Source organism: Takifugu flavidus, unplaced genomic scaffold (assembly GCF_003711565.1).
Source record: "Takifugu flavidus isolate HTHZ2018 unplaced genomic scaffold, ASM371156v2 ctg807, whole genome shotgun sequence".
Lineage (NCBI taxonomy): Eukaryota > Metazoa > Chordata > Actinopteri > Tetraodontiformes > Tetraodontidae > Takifugu > Takifugu flavidus.
The window spans coordinates 1-7,297 of NW_026622417.1; the positions used below are offsets into that span (position 1 = coordinate 1).

A 7,297-nucleotide genomic window follows, 5' to 3' on the forward strand; every position below is an offset into this window, starting at 1 on the left:
CTACAGCTATAGAAGCCCTGTAGTAAGCCCCAGACGGGGTGGGATGTTGAGTTGGTTGGTTGTTATTTTGGAGAAAAAAGAAAATTTGGAGACAGAGTCAAAGTTGTGGTGTGTAAAAGTGTGCAGGGTCTGTATGTTATTGTATGGATTCAACCTGGCATCTTCTGACACCACTTTATTTTTGGAAAATAAAAATAATTTTTTGGAGTAAAGAAGCTCCCGTCTCCCTCTGTCTCCTCCACCGCCGATCATCCTTGCGACACACACACACACACTCATAAAATATTAAATCTAAAACGATGTACAATAGTGCAACATTAAATCTCAATGTTAGAAGTACTTAAGAAGTGAATAACATCTGGCTGGATAATTATCAGGAACACTGGCGGCCTCTGCTGACCCAGTGGAGGAGTGCAAAAAGCTTACAGCACCTGGTATTCCCAGGCGGTCTCCCATCCAAGTACTAACCAGGCCCGACCCTGCTTAGCTTCCGAGATCGGACGAGTCGGACGAGATCGGGCGTTCTCAGGGTGGTATGGCCGTAAGCGAGAGCAGCCGCAGAAAATGGCCTTTTGAAGTTAATACAACTCAAACTTTTTTCTTGAAACACTTATTCTGGTGGAGGTTGTCCATTTTGCTTTGTCACAGTCCAAACGTCAATGTTGGAGCAGCCTCCAATCCATTCCCCCAAAAAGAAAAGGCTATATAGCCTATGAGCGTCATATCATCAAATCTGCCTAGAACGGCTCTTGGATGAGAGGTGAAACGTCTTCAAAAAATCAAACAAGATTCAACTCCGATAAATGAAATCAAGTTAAAAGCAATGTGCCATGGCCAGGGATCGATCCCGGGCCGGTGCGGGCCAGTCGAAAATCGCTGTAACAGACAACCTGATTGAAACCTCCTGAAGACCCCAGAGGGAGAGTTCGAATCCCGCTTTGGGCATTATCAAACGGAAGATATTTGATTGAAAATTCACCATCATAAAAATGTTTAAAGAGCAAAGCAGTGTCTGTGAGGTTTATGAGCCACAAATGCTGCTCTTTTTAGGAGCACATCAGTCTATTAAACTGTAGTTTGTGTCATAGCATAGTTTTATTGACAATTCTAAATTGCAAGTCGCAGATATGAACAGGGAAATGCTACGTTATCTGCTTATTCTGTTACAAATATTCTGATGAGATAGGTGGGGAGTTAATTCAGTTGGGGATAGACAGATGGAATATTAGTGTTGTTAGTATGATACTTGAGTTCTTTAGATATTGTTTTCAATTCCGGACTCTGCCGCCTTGAGTTTGCTTTTGCGAAGACAGAAATGTTGCAATAGTGTGGACCAAAGTGGGAAATTCAATTTTATTTAAACACAAACAAAACACACAGACACAGACACACGCACACACGCACGGAGTGAGCCGTGCCACTTACGCCGACACGTTTGCATTTCATTTCCATTCCGTTCTGTCTTGGTTTACTCGGTTGAAGCATTTCACACACACCACTTTTTACCATAGCTTCTTATTGGAATACATTGTAGCCGACATGCACGGCATGGCCAACCGGCATTTATGTTCCAATTAGTTCCACCCAAGTAAACAACGCGCGTCATATTGCCTCACCGTGTCCCCTCCCGTCTGTTTAACGTTGCCCAAAGAATCACACTCACACTATGGCTGTTTAAAAGCATCAAGGTTTATTTGTTTGTCATTTATCAAAAGCACCAATATTTCAATAGCTCACCAGCAGGACATACTTCCTGGTTCGGGGAAACCGATGGACTGTTCAATGATTGTATACATTGAGGGTTTTCGCGAGGTGCTACGGCACAATCTATTTTAGCGGGGGTGTTTTAGAAGAGTAAGATGAACATGTATTTTACTATGCACTGGGTGGTTTTGATGGTGGAAATTTGTTTTGGGCGTTTTACGCATATTTAATATTTTCTGTTCGATTGTTATTTTGAGTTTGTAAATGTATTAGTTAGCGTAATAATTTTGATAATTGGTTTCACCTGTAGGAGGGCTACAGCTATAGAAGCCCTGGAGTAAGCCCCAGACGGGGTGGGATGTTGAGTTGGTTGGTTGTTATTTTGGAGAAAAAAGAAATTGGAGACAGAGTCAAAGTTGTGGTGTGTAAAAGTGTGCAGGGTCTGTATGTTATTGTATGGATTCAACCTGGCATCTTCTGACACCACTTTATTTTTGGAAAATAAAAATAAATTTTTGGAGTAAAGAAGCTCCCGTCTCCCTCTGTCTCCTCCACCGCCGATCATCCTTGCGACACACACACACACACACACACAACACTCATAAAATATTAAATCTAAAACGATGTACAATAGTGCAACATAAATCTCAATGTTAGAAGTACTTAAGAAGTGAATAACATCTGGCTGGATAATTATCAGGAACACTGGCGGCCTCTGCTGACCCAGTGGAGGAGTGCAAAAAGCTTACAGCACCTGGTATTCCCAGGCGGTCTCCCATCCAAGTACTAACCAGGCCCGACCCTGCTTAGCTTCCGAGATCGGACGAGATCGGGCGTTCTCAGGGTGGTATGGCCGTAAGCGAGAGCAGCCGCAAGAAAATGGCCTTTTGAAGTTAATACAACTCAAACTTATTTTCTTGAAACACTTATTCTGGTGGAGGTTGTCCATTTTGCTTTGTCACAGTCCAAACGTCAATGTTGGAGCAGCCTCCAATCCATTCCCCCCAAAAAGAAAAGGCTATATAGCCTATGAGCGTCATATCATCAAATCTGCCTAGAACGGCTCTTGGATGAGAGGTGAAACGTCTTCAAACAAATCAAACAAGATTCAACTCCGATAAATGAAATCAAGTTAAAAGCAATGTGCCATGGCCAGGGATCGATCCCGGGCCGGTGCGGGCCAGTCGAGAATCGCTGTAACACAGACACCTGATAGAAACCTCCTGAAGACCCCAGAGGGAGAGTTCGAATCCCGCTTTGGGCATTATCAACGGAAGATATTTGATTGAAAAAGTCTCAATTGCAAGTCGCAGATATGAACAGGGAAATGCTACGTTATCTGCTTATTCTGTTACAAATATTCTGATGAGATAGGTGGGGAGTTAATTCAGTTGGGGATAGACAGATGGAATATTAGTGTTGTTAGTATGATACTTGAGTTCTTTAGATATTGTTTTCAATTCCGGACTCTGCCGCCTTGAGTTGGCTTTTGCGAAGACAGAAATGTTGACAATAGTGTGGACCAAAGTGGGAAATTCAATTTTATTTAAACACAAACACAAACACACAGACACAGACACACGCACGCACGCACACACACACGGAGTGAGCCGTGCCACTTACGCCGACACGTTTGCATTTCATTTCCATTCCGTTCTGTCTTGGTTTACTCGGTTGAAGCATTTCACACACACCACTTTTTACCATCGCTTCTTATTGGAATACATTGTAGCCGACATGCACGGCATGGCCAACCGGCATTTATGTTCCAATTAGTTCCACCCAAGTAAACAACGCGCGCGTCATATTGCCTCACCGTGTCACCTCCCGTCTGTTTAACGTTGCCCAAAGAATCACACTCACACTATGGCTGTTTAAAAGCATCAAGGTTTATTTGTTTGTCATTTATCAAAAGCACCAATATTTCAATAGCTCACCAGCACGACATACTTCCTGGTTCGGGGAAACCGATGGACTGTTCAATGATTGTATACATGGAGGGGTTTCGCGAGGTGCTACGGCACAATCTATTTTAGCGGGGGTGTTTTAGAAGAGTAAGATGAACATGTATTTTACTATGCACTGGGTGGTTTTGATGGTGGAAATTTGTTTTGGGCGTTTTACGCATATTTAATATTTTCTGTTCGATTGTTATTTGAGTTTGTAAATGTATTAGTTAGCGTAATAATTTTGATAATTGGTTTCACCTGTAGGAGGGCTACAGCTATAGAAGCCCTGTAGTAAGCCCCAGACGGGTGGGATGTTGAGTTGGTTGGTTGTTATTTTGGAGAAAAAAGAAAAATTGGAGAAAGAGTCAAAGTTGTGGTGTGTAAAAGTGTGCAGGGTCTGTATGTTATTGTATGGATTCAACCTGGCATCTTCTGACACCACTTTATTTTTGGAAAATAAAATAATTTTTTGGAGTAAAGAAGCTCCCTCTCCCTCTGTCTCCTCCACCGCCGATCATCCTTGCGACACACACACACACACTCATAAAATATTAAATCTAAAACGATGTACAATAGTGCAACATTAAATCTCAATGTTAGAAGTACTTAAGAAGTGAATAACATCTGGCTGGATAATTATCAGGAACACTGGCGGCCTCTGCTGACCCAGTGGAGGAGTGCAAAAAGCTTACAGCACCTGGTATTCCCAGGCGGTCTCCCATCCAAGTACTAACCAGGCCCGACCCTGCTTAGCTTCCGAGATCGGACGAGATCGGGCGTTCTCAGGGTGGTATGGCCGTAAGCGAGAGCAGCCGCAAGAAAATGGCCTTTTGAAGTTAATACAACTCAAACTTATTTTCTTGAAACACTTATTCTGGTGGAGGTTGTCCATTTTGCTTTGTCACAGTCCAAACGTCAATGTTGGAGCAGCCTCCAATCCATTCCCCCCAAAAAGAAAAGGCTATATAGCCTATGAGCGTCATATCATCAAATCTGCCTAGAACGGCTCTTGGATGAGAGGTGAAACGTCTTCAAACAAATCAAACAAGATTCAACTCCGATAAATGAAATCAAGTTTAAAGCAATGTGCCATGGCCAGGGATCGATCCCGGGCCGGTGCGGGCCAGTCGAGAATCGCTGTGTAACAGACAACCTGATAGAAACCTCCTGAAGACCCCAGAGGGAGAGTTCGAATCCCGCTTTGGGCATTATCAAACGGAAGATATTTGATTGAAAAATTCACGATCATAAAAATGTTTAAAGAGCAAAGCAGTGTCTGTGAGGTTTATGAGCCACAAATGCTGCTCTTTTTAGGAGCACAGCAGTCTATTAAACTGTAGTTTGTGTCATAGCATAGTTTTATTGACAAATTCTAAATTGCAAGTCGCAGATATGAACAGGGAAATGCTACGTTATCTGCTTATTCTGTTACAAATATTCTGATGAGATAGGTGGGGAGTTAATTCAGTTGGGGATAGACAGATGGAATATTAGTGTTGTTAGTATGATACTTGAGTTCTTTAGATATTGTTTTCAATTCCGGACTCTGCCGCCTTGAGTTGGCTTTTGCGAAGACAGAAATGTTGACAATAGTGTGGACCAAAGTGGGAATTCAATTTATAAAACCAAACACAAACACACAGACACAGACACACGCACGCACGCACACACACACACGGAGTGAGCCGTGCCACTTACGCCGACACGTTTGCATTTCATTTCCATTCCGTTCTGTCTTGGTTTACTCGGTTGAAGCATTTCACACACCACACACTTACCACTTTTTTACCATCGCTTCTTATTGGAATACATTGTAGCCGACATGCACGGCATGGCCAACCGGCATTTATGTCCAATTAGTTCCACCCAAGTAAACAACGCGCGTCATATTGCCTCACCGTGTCACCCTCCGTCTGTTTAACGTTGCCCAAAGAATCACACTCACACTATGGCTGTTTAAAAGCATCAAGGTTTATTTGTTTGTCATTTATCAAAAGCACCCAATATTTCAATAGCTCACCAGCAGCACGACATACTTCCTGGTTCGGGGAAACCGATGGACTGTTCAATGATTGTATACATGGAGGGGTTTCGCGAGGTGCTACGGGCACAATCTATTTTAGCGGGGGTGTTTTAGAAGAGTAAGATGAACATGTATTTTACTATGCACTGGGTGGTTTTTGATGGTGGAAATTTGTTTTGGGCGTTTTACGCATATTTTATATTTTCTGTTCGATGTTGTTATTTTGAGTTTGTAAATGTATTAGTTAGCGTAATAATTTTGATAATTGGTTTCACCTGTAGGAGGGCTACAGCTATAGAAGCCCTGGAGTAAGCCCCAGACGGGGTGGGATGTTGAGTGGTTGGTTGGTTTATTTTGGAGAAAAAGAAAATTTGGGAGAAAGAGTCAAAGTTGTGGTGTGTAAAGTGTGCAGGGTCTGTATGTTATTGTATGGATTCAACCTGGCATCTTCTGACACCACTTTATTTTTGGAAAATAAAAATAATTTTTGGAGTAAAGAAGCTCCCGTCTCCCTCTGTCTCCTCCACCGCCGATCATCCTTGCGACACACACACACACACTCATAAAATATTAAATCTAAAACGATTACAATAGTGCAACATTAAATCTCAATGTTAGAAGTACTTAAGAAGTGAATAACATCGGCTGGATAATTATCAGGAACACTGGCGGCCTCTGCTGACCCAGTGGAGGAGTGCAAAAAGCTTACAGCACCTGGTATTCCCAGGCGGTCTCCCATCCAAGTACTAACCAGGCCCGACCCTGCTTACTTAGCTTCCGAGATCGGACGAGATCGGGCGTTCTCAGGGTGGTATGGCCGTAAGCGAGAGCAGCCGCAAGAAAATGGCCTTTTGAAGTTAATACACTCAAACTTTTTTTCTTGAAACACTTATTCTGGTGGAGTTGTCCATTTTGCTTTGTCACAGTCCAAACGTCAATGTTGGAGCAGCCTCCAATCCATTCCCCCCAAAAAGAAAAGGCTATATAGCCTATGAGCGTCATATCATCAAATCTGCCTAGAACGGCTCTTGGATGAGAGGTGAAACGTCTTCAAACAATCAAACAAGATTCAACTCCGATAAATGAAATCAAGTTAAAAGCAATGTGCCATGGCCAGGGATCGATCCCGGGCCGGTGCGGGCCAGTCGAGAATCGCTGTAACAGACAACCTGATTGAAACCTCCTGAAGACCCCAGAGGGAGAGTTCGAATCCCGCTTTGGGCATTATCAAACGGAAGATATTTGATTGAAAAATTCACCATCATAAAAATGTTAAAAGAGCAAAGCAGTGTCTGTGAGGTTTATGAGCCACAAATGCTGCTTTTTTAGGAGCACAGCAGTCTATTAAACTGTAGTTTGTGTCATAGCATAGTTTTATTGACAAATTCTAATTGCAAGTCGCAGATATGAACAGGGAAATGCTACGTTATCTGCTTATTCTGTTACAAATATTCTGATGAGATAGGTGGGGAGTTAATTCAGTTGGGGATAGACAGATGGAATATTAGTGTTGTTAGTATGATACTTGAGTTCTTTAGATATTGTTTTCAATTCCGGACTCTGCCGCCTTGAGTTGGCTTTTGCGAAGACAGAAATGTTGACAATAGTGTGGACCAAAGTG

At 42.6% G+C, this 7,297-nt stretch overlaps 3 non-coding genes and 1 pseudogene across 3 annotated transcripts; all 4 read right to left on the reverse strand.

Moving 5' to 3' along the window:
* Positions 1-419: 419 nt before the first annotated feature.
* LOC130521229 (5S ribosomal RNA) lies at positions 420-547 on the reverse strand (annotated as a pseudogene).
* Positions 548-2,446: 1,899 nt separating this feature from the next.
* On the reverse strand, positions 2,447-2,565 carry LOC130521226 (5S ribosomal RNA). Its single transcript, XR_008949232.1, has one exon. It is a non-coding gene; the product is annotated as a 5S ribosomal RNA (ribosomal RNA).
* Positions 2,566-4,338: 1,773 nt separating this feature from the next.
* LOC130521227 (5S ribosomal RNA) lies at positions 4,339-4,457 on the reverse strand. Its single transcript, XR_008949233.1, has one exon. It is a non-coding gene; the product is annotated as a 5S ribosomal RNA (ribosomal RNA).
* A 1,921-nt stretch (positions 4,458-6,378) lies between these two features.
* LOC130521228 (5S ribosomal RNA) lies at positions 6,379-6,501 on the reverse strand. The gene has a single exon (XR_008949234.1). It is a non-coding gene; the product is annotated as a 5S ribosomal RNA (ribosomal RNA).
* Positions 6,502-7,297: the final 796 nt, after the last annotated feature.